At 43.6% G+C, this 12,837-nt stretch overlaps 1 protein-coding gene across 1 annotated transcript in view; it reads left to right on the plus strand.

Moving 5' to 3' along the window:
• The window catches only part of DNAH1 (dynein axonemal heavy chain 1), a 3,604,831-nt gene that overhangs the window by 1,657,750 nt on the left and 1,934,244 nt on the right, over window positions 1–12,837 (plus strand). The gene's annotated exons all lie outside the window — the stretch shown is intronic.

Below are 12,837 nucleotides of genomic sequence, written 5' to 3' on the forward strand. Positions count from 1 at the left end.
TAATACTGCAATTATGTAGTAAATGGGTTTTATTACCTACTTATCACATGTTTCACAGTACGCAAAACTCTAATAAGAAAACGGTTATCATTTCACTATTCAACATGGCAAGCTTATGAATATTGCACCTCCATCATGTATGCTGCACACAATGCCTATGTTTCTACATGAGTACCTTAGTATACTGGATAGAACTTCATAATAGAATGCTATTTATATCAACGCATTGCTTAATGCACTAATTAGCACTTGATATATTCCAATGATCCTTGACACTTTTTGGTCAACATTATAATAAGAATACCTTCTACGGAGTTTTCATGAAAAGTAAATGTACATGTGATGTCGTTAGTGATGTTCCTGGGTGTTAGTCTTAGCAGTGCACAATGGTGGCACGAGTTATGGTTGCTTAGCTTACCATAACTGGCGAATTTCAAGGGTTTTTCGGTTTTACTTGGAACCATAACGTCGCGTTAACAAAGTTTTTTTAGTGAATTTCATAGGTTTTTAGTAGCACAACTTACCCATAACGTCCCTTTAACAAAGGTTTTTTACTGAACCATAATGTAAACTAACATCTGACTTCATTGCACACCTTCCGGAGAATGCCACATGAACATATGCCGGCGCACACTTAACAATAAGATCTATGCCTCGTGGACAGTGTGGAACTACATTTTTTAATGATGTAAGAACTTGCAACTTCAACATTTCCCTTGCACAGCTCCAACACTGCATTAACAATGTAGTACACAGTACATACTTTTAGCAAAAGTACTATTTATCTGAAAACGACATGAGCTAAGGCCATCCCTCCTCCCCAAGAAAACAGCAACACTGATGTAATGAAGGAGCATGAGAAACACTGCCCCTAGCTTACAAATAACACACACACAACATTTTCCCCTGTCCACCTACCCCTCCATATTACTGTTTGGTGCCTCTTTGCTCATTTCCGTCCGCAACTTTCCTTCTTAGCTGTCCTTCCAAAAAAAAGCCATCCGTAAACAAATTAAATGTTCCTTTAAGAACCACCTTTCACAGTTTAAAAATATAAATAAAAATATAGACTCAATCTACTTTATATTTCTCAGTGAAATACATAGACGCAATAAGATTTTCCAACATTTCCATTTGCAGTTTGTGTTATGCTAATGGAAATATTGTAGCGTTCGTCCTCCGTTCCAGGGACTGCAACGATGAATAAAGGGCCAGCAGGCCAAGTTATCCGCCCAATCAAAGCGAGAGTGCATAACACGATCTCTGGATCATTACCCCCCTTCGGCCCCTAAAATGGGGGATGAATGCCATTAACAATCTAGATTACCAAAGCAGTAACCCGTGCTACTGAAAAAGAGGATTTTTCGTCCTAATGTCCCGGATTACAAAACAAAATCCTTTTCCAAGATGGCCACCATAGAAAGGCAAGGCGGCTGTTCCATACAGGGCCCCTCGTCGCTTTCCATGGCAGCCTGCAAAAAGCAAAAAGGAAACCCTGTTAACATATTACCACAAGCACTTTTTTCTTCCCTTTCAAATGTATCCTAATGTCGAACAACTTCACCACAAAGCCAGTTCCAGGTGGACATGGCCACTGTAATCCTATCTTTTCTCCCTTCTGGTCATGGCCAATAGCCACATTGTGCGGATCATGACCTTACACCATGACCCTGTCATTCTGCCCACTCCCCATGGCTTCAGCCTACCCCTCAGTCAGTAAACGTATACCGCTATGTTTTTTAACTACATTACGACACTTGTCTAATACGAAAACACTCCCACATCTTGTAACATAACCAACCCTAATGAAGTAGCACATCACATTTTGAAATAATAAACTGGTTTTTAAAAGAAAACATTAACATTTTAGAATTTGTAAAGCACTTTTATTTCACAATAAACTGTCCCGAGACCATTGGACTATTCCCATTTTCAACCAAATAGTAACTTTGTTTCTTCGGTCGTCATTGAAAATGTTAATCGTGAGGCACATGTTCTTTTCCCATACACACAGTATTCGTTTTCGATAAAGCAACCGCTTCGGTCGCACAGGGATTTCGAAGACATCGGCATGAACTTCGGCCTACACCACCATAAAAGATGTTATGTTACTCCTAATGGCCACGGCAGCGCACGGACAAATGGGTCCTGCGCGATCGTCCCACAAAACAGTGACGGTTAGGCAGCCGGTCACGAGTACGTGCATCTGGCGTGCAAAAAATCCATCACTTGGCATCTGGAATCCATGGCAATCGCAGTATGGCAGGATGTAGCTGTTCGGAAAACATAACCGAAAATACGTATCCATACCCAACCTTTAGCAAACAATTTCAAAAAAGACAAAAAGAACGTGGAAACTAATACACAAATCGATATGGTCATATGTGACATTTTAAAGAAATATTAGCATTGAACATGGGTGAATCTAGTGATAGCCTACAAACGCCGCGAATCTGCATCTCCATTGTCTTCCTGAAACTCAGACAGCAACGTACTTGCACCAAAGAATCTTCTTGAACTGATATTACATGTGCCTTACAAACGTTTTGAATACATATCCTTATCAAATGGTATTTTTTGCAAACTTTCACTCCCTGCATTCTTACTGAATTTTCCCTTTTTCTCAAGGTCAAAAAACAATTGACCCTTATGGGTTTAGTCGGATGCGTGGGCCTACTGAGCTCGCAACCAAAAAAGCAAAGCAAGTGACCTTCACTCAGAATGCAAATACATTCTCACTTTGCAACAAAATGGCTCAACACATTCATGAGAACTGGTACTCCCATATACTTGCAGACCCGCTGTTCCCATCAAACACTGCAGGTGGCTGCCTTAGATTTCAAACTCTAGGGCGCCAGTCTGACTGCAATATTATTTCAAATACATTGTAACACAGACAAAGGAATTCTTCGCCTGTACTTAACGGACAATATATTGAGCAGCAACTTCCAATTTACCGTATGACTTTGGTGACAAGAAAACACCACTTTTTGACTTCCTGCTGCCACATCCCATCCCAGCCTCATTAACCCTCACCTTCTGAGATAGTATTTCATAATTTTAACAAGTGCAATGTTGTGGTGTTTTATGTGTTAGCGGCGATGTCCGCGTACACCAAAACACGAATGAAAGATGGCGGGCTCAGCAAAACAATCTGACCCACTTCACGCTGTTCAACATCCAATCAGTGAACGTGTCGCATGTCCGCGGACATGACGCTACGGATTAGCCAATCGGTATCTTGTCGGCGGAGCGAACAGGGAAGTGGGAACGCGGAGCAGACATAGATATCACTAATTTTTTGAGACATACCTTTTGGTCGTTTTAAAGAAAACTACTGGACGGATTGGCACCAAATTTACAAAAGCACGCTTTCGGGACCAAGCTCCTGCCGCAAATTTGGTGAAAATCCGTCCAGCGGTTTGGGGAGTAGGCGTGCACAAAGTTTTTCCCCCATTCAGTCTATGGAAAAAGACGTTTCGGGACCCTCCCCCTATAACTTTTCCCCCCCTGGACCAAACATCACCAAACTTTGCAAATAAATTCACAGTGGCCCATATACCATATATATTTTTTGCAAAGTTTGGTGAGGATTCTTCCAGGGGGAGCGAAGTTATAAGCCGCCCAAAAAGTGCTCTTCCTATGGAAACAGCAACTTAACCATAACTACACAGCCACTATCGTGGCTGTGTAAAATAAATAAATATATATATATATATATATATATATATATATTTATATATATATATATATATATATAACAAAGTTGTGTCTGTTTGTGGGTTTGTATGTGGCATTGATCTTGGGACCATAACTCCTCATGAACGGTGAGGTCTGGCGTCATGAATTTTGCATGGAATATTCTTTATTTCATTGCCAAATTAATGCAACCTATTTCTAGCTCAATAGGTCATCCAGTTCCCGAGATAATATGTGTTTTTGTTTTTCTGCAATATGTTTTGTGGTGTTCCGTGCGCCATCTACAGGTCTTTTGTAGAAAGTGCTCATCATCGCGCTGTCTGTGCTGAACTGATCTTCTTTTATTTGTTTTCACATTTTTTGAGGAGAGAATTAGTGGACCTCATTACGACTATGGCGGTAGCCGTGCCGCCAGAGTAGTTCTTTTTCTGGCACCCGGCAATGGGCAATTACCGGGGCATTCCGGCCCTACCTCACCCGGTAATTACCCATTGCCAGGTGCCGGTAATTGTCTGTCCCATTGGGCTCAATGGGAATGGGGAGCATGGTAGTGCCGGCACCGTTAATAATGGTGCTGGTGCTACCGTCAAGTTTGCAAGTACGGGAACTACAGTACTGGTAAGTTTGCCAGTGCCGTAGTTCCCGGACCAGCAAACTACGAGTTCTGCTTGCGGGTGCCATTACGGCCGCTAGGTCTGTCCTGGCGGTCATACCAGCACCCTCGAGCAGAACTTGACGGTAGCGTTGGCACCGTTATTGTTGTTTGCCACAAAGGAAAAACGCAATACATGTTAATTTCACTAATAATTGAATAATTGAACACCAAATTTCTATTTACCTCCGATTTAAATTCTCACATGAATATTATATTTGTATGCTTACTTTCTTATTTGTATGGGCCACTCTCGGTTGTTCTCATCAGTCTACGCCTCTGTATAGGCAGGAAAGTATGGTCACAATAAAGAAGAAGGATGGGACCATTGAGTAAGGTACATACAGCATTGGTTCACAACTATCTCAGAATAGATATGTTTAAAACGAAGATAGAAAGGTGTACAGACTGGCACCAGAAAAGGAATAGGTATACAACATGGGCAGCCAGAGGTCTCTCGTGAAGCCATCTAGTCTCAAAAACCCATGGCAACGGTGGTGACCGATATATAAACCATTATCTGAAGGTTAAGTGTCGTGTACCTCGTGTGAAATCCCAACTAATAGATATCACCGCCAACGTGAGTAAGCAAAAGAGAAACACCCAAGTGTCTATTCTTAAATTGCAGAAATACAGCTTACCACCTTTTTAAATAGATGGCTCTGACAAATAATATGCCTGTGTGCAAGAAACTGCTGGCACGGAGCATCCACTGGGACCCACTTCTCGAGTCTGAATATAGTTATAGATACAGCAAAAGCTCACATTATCGCTGCTTGTTAAATACAGTGGTACATAACTAAAACAACAGTGCAGGCAACAGCAATAAACTCTCTACAGCGTACCTCAGTAACTGTGAAGAGAGCGTCCGTTCAGTACGCAGATCGCTGGGACTCGACGAGTTGTGCCTTTGTTGTTAAAGGGACGTTATGGTGAAGTTGCATTATCAAAAACCTATGAAATTCAATGTAAAAACGTTGTTACATGGACGTTATGGTTACATGTAAAACCAAAAAAAACAAACGAAATTCACCAGTTATGGTAAGCTAAGCAACCATAGCTCACGCCACCAGTGTGCACTGCAATGACTAACACCCATTACATCAAAGATGCCATCACAAATCTCATTGATGACATCACTGATGACATGTGTGGCTGCCTCTTTTTTGTTCACTGACATCAGTAGGCCAGGTGCTTTTCTTCACTAACAGCCAGGAACTAACAATTCAAAAGGTTCTATCTTGGTGTACAGCATCCTTAGGGTTCACTCACATCATATGATACATATACATATAGGGGAAGAAGAAAGCGTAAAACACAGCAATCATTTCTGTGCATGAAGATAATCAGTTATGTTATGAACAGTTTCTGTTAATACTACTCCTTTTTTGCTTACTGTAATTTCGCTGTATATGCTCATATTTGTATGCATTGTGGTGTCTTTGTTTTCTGTGCAGTAGTGCAATTATGTAGTTATTAAGGCAATGGTAGCTACTTCTTACATGTTTCACAGTACCCGAAACTCTAAAACGAAAGCATTCATGATATCACTATGTAACATGGGAAGATTTTGAAGATTACACGTCTATGGGGCATGGTGTAGACAATTGCTACATTTCCACATGAGTTAGGTCATGTACTGCAAAGAAGTCTGTAATACAATGGTGTGTATAGCAATGCATTGCCCAATGAACTACTTATCTCATGATAGTTCTTCCAATGATATTTTGATAGTTTTCTCCCACCATTACAATAACCATCGCTTGTGGAGGCTTTCCATGAAAACTAAAGGCACATTTAGATGTCATCAGTGATGTCATCAATGAAATTTGTGATGGCATCTGTGATTTTTTAGATGTTAGTCCTTGCAGTGCACACTGGTGGCGCGAGTTATGGTTGCTTACCTTACCATAACTGATGAATTTCGTTTTTTTTCGGTTTTATCTGTAACCATAACATCCTTGTAACAATGTTTTTCCATTGAATTTCATAGGTTTTTGCTAGTGCAACTTAACCATAACGTCCCTTTTAACAACGTTTTTTGTTAGTGAATTTCATAGGTTTTTAGTAGGGCACTGTAACCAGAATGTTGCTTTAGCATAGTGTTTTCAGTAAAGGCAATAGTTTTTAGTAGCGTACCTTAACCATAACGTCCCTTTAACAACGTGTTTTCAGAGAGTACGGACTGGAAAGTACCAAGACCAGAATGTCACTACAATGTAGTAAGCACACTGAAGTTTGTCTACTAACTGCATAGGTGCTGCAGTAAACAGTAGTAGAGAAGCATAATGTCTCATTTATTACCGAGCAATGGAAAGCACCTTAGAGCGGCTGGAAGAAAATTCCCATCATGACGCAATGACTTACACTACTAACCCCATTGGTATGCACAGTACTGTGAAGCGTACATTTTGTAATATATATTGCTATATGTACAGCAAACACATTTTTATTTCTGTGAGAGAACATATTGGAAAGGAAAGCAAGGCAGCACAAGCCGCAACCCTTCCACAACAGCATAGGGCCACAGCAAAGGAAAGAAAGTCTGTGCATAGCAAAAAGGACAGGCGGTAAGCCAAAGTGGAAAAATTGGTGAACAATAAGTATCCACTTATGCTACCCCTTCCTTTCCCTTTCCTAATGGTGTCTATGAATGTGTACAAGTAAACGTTAATAAGTGAAAGGTTGTTGAGGGTATATGTGATATGTTTTTTTTTGTTGAATAGCCGTTCGCACTCAGCGGCACACAGTCCTCGTTGGAATGACCGCAATTAAGGAAAATTGGCCGGCCTATCTACAATGACAATGGAGGCATCCGTAAGACGCCAGCACGCTCTGCATTTCTGCATGTTGTCCACCACCTATGATGTTGTGTGGGAGGGGACATTTGATCGTTGTGCAAGTACACACATGTGCATCTGTTCCTCTGTGTCCTGGTAACACTGCCACTGTGCAGCATATGCAAAAAAACGTTAATTAGGTTGAGGCGCCCACCCACAGCTTACAGGTACCTATACAGATAAACATCCTATAAACAGCCAGCGTGCTGTCAGAGAATTTTGGACGCACCCGGTGGTTGGCTGGAGGGAAGCGTGCTCTGCGTCAACATTTGCCATGGTGTAGCGGTCTGGAAAATATACAGTACCCTATGTGTTGGCGGCAAGAAGAGAGGGAAAGGGTGGGGGAGTGAGAAGTGGTTCATGTGACATATGTAAATACAGTATTTGTGCGTATTGTGCCAATTTGCGGGTACCTAGACAGGCGACTACTTTGTGTGGTTATTGGAGGCAGCTGTCGTAACGGCCCGATAGCTTGTGCTGCAACCAGTTTGCGGCAACCTCTTTCTGTGGTGAGTGGTGGCAGGTGAATTTAAGAAGGGGAGTGAATTGTACATGACAGATTGGGTGGGAGCGCGGGTGGCTCTGCTGTGCAGATGGATTGAGGTAGTTGGGTACATGGTGGCGTGCATGAAGTTGCGGTGGGTCTGTTGAAGGATTAGACTATTGGGTGCATGGCGGAAGGCCGTAGGCCGTAGGGCATACACTCAAGAGCCTAGGGCTGCAGCACACCCACCGCAGCAATGCATGTCTGACTCTGCATCTGGTAGAGGGTGGTGCTTGCATATAGTAGTGTGTGCAGATTGGTTGGAGTAGGGCCAATGTTGCGATCAGTATGTGGGTAGGTTGGCAGTTACACAATATTTTGTGAATGGAAGTGGGTACGCCCATAGCATGTGAATGAAAGTGCACATGGGTGCAGGAGACAGTGTTTTCTTTCTACATTATGGTAACCGTTTCCATTTTTTGCTGCATAGCTCCATGGCGGTGAGCAGGTTGGGTAGGAGTGCTGGGGGTAGTGGTGTGTGAGGATTGTCGTAGTTGGTGACATGGTCGCATGCATGGTGGCATTACGTTGCGGGGGTGTGTGTTGAAGGCCTAGACTATTGGGTGCATGGCCAAAGGCTGTAGGCCGTAGGCCATGCACGCAAGAGCCTAGGGCTTGACCACACCCACAGAAGTAATGCATCTTTAACTCTGCATCAGTTAGAGGGTGGTGACTTGTACAGAATGGTTGTGGAGCACATTTCAGACGCAATAGAGCAGCAGAAGTGAGCTTCCATGCGTGTATGTTTGGTTTCGCAGGTGAGGTCACTGTTAGAACATGGTAAAGTGTTTCCTGTGTGGTTGGAGATGGTGCAGTGAAAAGTCGCGCAGTGTGGGCACTGGGTGCAGTGTTTGCATACTGTCAGTATGGAAGAGGGTATGGTCAAGTGCAGCTTATATGTGCTTGGATAGTGTGCTGTGTGCAGATTGCTTGGAGTAGGAGCAATGTTGTGAACATTTTGTGGGTAAGTTGGCAGTGACAATACTTTCTGAGTGGAAGTGGGTAAGACCATAGTATGTGAATGAAAGGGCGTAGGGGTGCCAGAGACAGTGTAATGTTTGTATAGCTCCATTGCGGTGCAGAGGTTGGGTAGGAGTGCTGGTGCCAGTGGTGCGTATGTGCACAGTGGTAGTTGGTGACATGCTGACATGCATGGTTGCATTACGGTGCAATGAATGTATGCAAGTAGCACACCCACTGCAGCAATGCAGGTTTGACAGTGCATCAGACACAGGGTGGTGATCTTTGGAGAATGGGTGTGGAGCACATTGTAGATGTGCTACAGCAACACAAGTGAGTTGAAAAGCGTGTATTGTGCGTTCAATAGTTGTGGTGATAGTTGCAACATGGTACAGTATTTGGTGTACGGTAGGAGGTGGTGCAGTGAGACGTTGATCAATGTGGCCACAGGGTGCAGTGTTTCTATACTGTGAGTATGGATGGGGGTATGGTTGAAGTTCAGCTTATATGTGCTTGGTTACTCTGCTGTGTGCAGATTTATTGAAGAAGGCCCAATGTTGTGAAGATGTTCTGCTTAGGTTGCCAGTGACAATACTTTTTGAATGGCAGTGGGTAGGGGTGGTGCAGGCTGTGGTATGTTTGTGGATTCTGCTAATTGTGACACGTTTTCGTGAATGGGTGTTTTATGGTGTGGGGGAGTTGGCTAGAAGTGCTGCTACTTATGTTACGTTTGTTCATAATGTTCACTGCCCACATGGTCACATGCATGGATCCATAGTGTTGTGGTCGGTGTGGGCCAGGGCTGCACTGTTGTGTGCATGGCCAAAGGTGTGCTGGGTGCGCCTCAGAAGTTTGTGGTGGAGGGGCTTTGGAATGAAATGGAACGTGCACTGAGAGTGTTTAACGGTAAATATGGAGTGGTGTACAAAAATGACAGTGTGCAATGCAGAGGTTTTGTATGCGATTGCTGCATGCGTATTTGAAAATTCGACAGCACCCAATGAGGGAGTGCTGTAAAAATGCCAGTGCAAAGGGAAGAAGTATTATGTCTGCTTTACTGGGCTGTGGCCCTCACTGTAAATGGGAAAGCGCACATTCCACATCCTGCCATTATGAGCATGGTGGCCATGGAAATGGAATTGTGGGAAATTAGGCAATTAGGTTTTTAGGGTGTGGTTGACAGCAAGGGGCGGTACCATTTCTTCCCAATACTGCGTTGTGAGGTTTGTCGAGATGGAGAGACACACAGTGCTTATCGTCGGTGATACCTTTGTGCGCCATCTGCCCAGGTGCTGTGTGCAAATAGGCGTAGCTGGTAATTTTGGGTTGGAAGGAGCGGATGCTTTCTGGGGCTGTCAGGGTGACTGCAGTTTCGGCGGGATGGTTCGCCTTTGCAGATATGTGGCCTCCGTCACGAACGTCTACTTTGTCGTGGTGCACTATGGAAGTCTACATTTGGATTACATGTCGTGTGGACGTTTAATCTGTCACCTGAAGAGGCTGCTGAATGCAGTGATGCAGATTTTTCCTACTGCCAAGGTTGTTTTCACATGCATAATACCAAGAGGAGTATGGGCCCATGCTGTTGTAATTTGTCCCCACGCAGAGGTTGGAAGGTGTGTTATAAACAGAAGCATGTGTGAATTTATGCTGACTGCTGGGATGTTCTCCACCCACTATGAGATCATGAGGCCGCAAAATATGCAGTGGTTCTGTAGAAATGTCATTTATTTGTGCGCCATTGGCAATACCATTTTCTTTTACACTGTACAAGAAGCATTGACCAGAATGTGGTAAAAATGTGAGGAAAGGCAAACAGAAATGCATATAAAGAGAAAAAACAAAAATAGTTGCTTGCACGGACGTAAAAAAAAATACTTTATACATCTACGATGGAAGACCCAATCCCCTACCCAGCTTGATAGTACTTTCCTCGCCAACCCCCCCCCCCCTCACTATCACAAAAAGGTAACGGATTTCACGGTACTTTCAGAATTATACGTGCCACATCCTGGGTTGCCATGTGGATGTAGAAATCGTGCATACTTTTACTGAACTTTGTAGTGGACGGGCTTTGGATTGGCATGACACTTGTACTGTAAATGTGTAACGGTACATTTCAAGTGTTGTACAGGAGTGACAGTGTTGGATGATGGCGGCTTCGATGCGATTGGTGGATGCGTGTGTGCCTATTTACGCATAACTAATGAGGTAGTGCTGCAGAGAATATAGTGCAAAGGGAAGGACTGCTCCAGCTTTACAGGGGTGCAGCCCTTGCAGTACTTTGGGAAGCGCACGTGCCACAATCTGCCCTTAGCACCATGTTGCCCAATTGACATGGCACTGTGGGGATTATCCAATCAGGTACTGTGGGTGTGGTTCACAGGAAGGGGCGGTCCAACTGTTGTACATTATACTCTGCGTACTGAGGGTGGCTGACATGATGAAATGCATTGTGTTGACTGTAGGTGATCCCTTTGTCATAGATCTGCACAACTATGTCCTGGAAAGACAATTTGACGGCAATGTTGGTTTGGAAGGAGTGGACGCATTGTGGAACACTGTGCACGAGTGCAATTTGACTGATATCCATGCACTTTGTGAAGACCTGGCCACTTTTGCTACTGTCTATGTTAACGTAATCCACTTCGGCAGCAAGCATATGGGTTACGTGGCTTGCTTAGATTTGTTCCGTCGACTGAGAAGATTGCTGGATGTCATGAAGATGCTTTTTCCCACTGTCAAGGTGCTTTTCTCATCCATAATACCACAAAGAGTATGGGCCATTGCTCATGGATGTTGTTCCGAGCAGGCGCAAAAGGTGTCTCATCAATAGAAGCATGTACACTTTTTTGTGCGCTCGTGGAATGTCCTTTTGCAACAATGACCTCATTAGTTGTGGAAATGCTGAGTTTTTCCAAGAAAATGGCATTTTGTTTTCACCCATTGGCACTGCAGTTTTGTTTGCGTGTCTACAGGATGCGGTGAAGAGTTTACTGTAATAATGTGAGCACAAGAAAACGCAAAAGCAAATAAAAACCAAAAAAAGGTGTTTCTCTAGAAGCATCCGAAAAATAAAATAAAAAAGGCTCTTTTAAGAGCCGCCCCTTACCACGAACTCTCCTTACCCTGGTTTCAAGTTATTCCCCCATGCCTGCATGCAGCACGAATGCCACATCCGGAGATGTTGAGGATGGCAGCCATGGAAATGGGACTGTGGAGATAGTCCAATCAGGTGATTAGGGTGTGCGGCAATAGGAAGAAGGACTCCTGCTTCACTCGGGCCCAGCCCTCATGTTAATTCGGGAAGCACACGTGCCACATTCTGCGCTTCTCCCCATGCTGGCCTATGGAAATGGGACTGTAGGGATTGTCCTATCAGGTGCTCAGGGTGTGCGTCACAGGAAAGGGCGGCAATATATTTTGCCATTACTATGTGTACTGACGGTAGCAGGCAGAGATGGAGAGACGCACTGTCTTGATAGTAGGTGAATCCTTTGTGGAAAATCTGTTCCAGTATGTCGTTGAAAAAGGCTTTAATGGCAATTTTGATTTGGAGGGAGTGGAGGCTTTGTGGTGCTGTGGCGATGTGTGCAGCTTCGGCGCTGTGCTTGCAGTATGTCGACGAGTGGCCACTTTAGCGACTGTACATAGTGTGGTTGTACACTATGGAGCCTTGCATTTGGGTTACATACCTTGTTCACGTCTGTACCGTCAACTGAAGGTGATGAAAGTAGTGCAGCGTATTTTTCCCACTGCCAAGGTGCTTTTCTCATGTATACCACCAAGACTACTATGCACCTATTCCAATGATTGCTGTCGACAGCTAGAAGTCGGAAGGGGTCTCATCAACAGAAGCATGCATACTTTTTTGTCCGTTTATGTGATGTTCTTCTGCAACAAGGACCCCATTAGTTGTGGAAATGTGGAGTTGTTCCAAGCAAATGGTATTTTGCCCTCGTCCATTGGTAATGCAGTTTTCTTTGCTCATCTACAGGATGAGCTAAAGAGTTTACTGTAATAATGTGAGCACAAAAAAAACAAACACAAAATTAAATAAAAAACGCAAAAAAAGATGTTTCTCTAGAAGCATCTACAAAAAAAGCTCTTTTGAGAGATGCCCCTTACAGCAAACTCCTACC

This window comes from Ambystoma mexicanum, chromosome 2p (assembly GCF_040938575.1).
Source record: "Ambystoma mexicanum isolate Mex_15411 chromosome 2p, UKY_AmexF1_1, whole genome shotgun sequence".
In the NCBI taxonomy this organism is placed as follows: domain Eukaryota; kingdom Metazoa; phylum Chordata; class Amphibia; order Caudata; family Ambystomatidae; genus Ambystoma; species Ambystoma mexicanum.